Below are 519 nucleotides of genomic sequence, written 5' to 3' on the forward strand. Positions count from 1 at the left end.
CGGCAGATCGGTCCCCCATCCCAGTCCCAACCCGGATTCACAGTCAAAGCGCCGCAGGGGAGGGCGGTAGCAGGGACTTGAAGGCTGCCCCCGCCGCCGCTGCTCACTGGAGCGGCACAGCCCCACAGGCGCCCCCGCCGCGCCAGGAAGCCCCGTTAGCACCACGTCCCTCATTAGCACCGTGTCTCTCAACTCCCGGGATGTTCCTCCTACACCTGCTTCACCAGCACGGCCAAGCCCGCCTCCCGTTCCTAGTTACTTCTCTGGATTATGGTAGCATCCCAAAGCACCGGGTAAGATCGGTGCGTGTCTACGTGAGCAGGAAAAGAGAGTTCGTCCTCTGGGCCGCACTTAGCCGGGTCTTGGGAGCTGGTGAAGGCAGAGGCGCTGGGCCGCAGCGCTGGCGAGGCTCCATGTCCCGCTTCCAGCGGGCCGGCTAGCTCAGCACAGACCCACACCAGCACTGCTCCCCCTCACAGCACGGCCACGACAGTCCAAGGCACCAGGACATGCTCAGGG

Source organism: Pygoscelis adeliae, unplaced genomic scaffold (genome assembly GCF_000699105.1).
Source record: "Pygoscelis adeliae isolate BGI_AS28 unplaced genomic scaffold, ASM69910v1 Scaffold42, whole genome shotgun sequence".
Taxonomy (NCBI): domain Eukaryota; kingdom Metazoa; phylum Chordata; class Aves; order Sphenisciformes; family Spheniscidae; genus Pygoscelis; species Pygoscelis adeliae.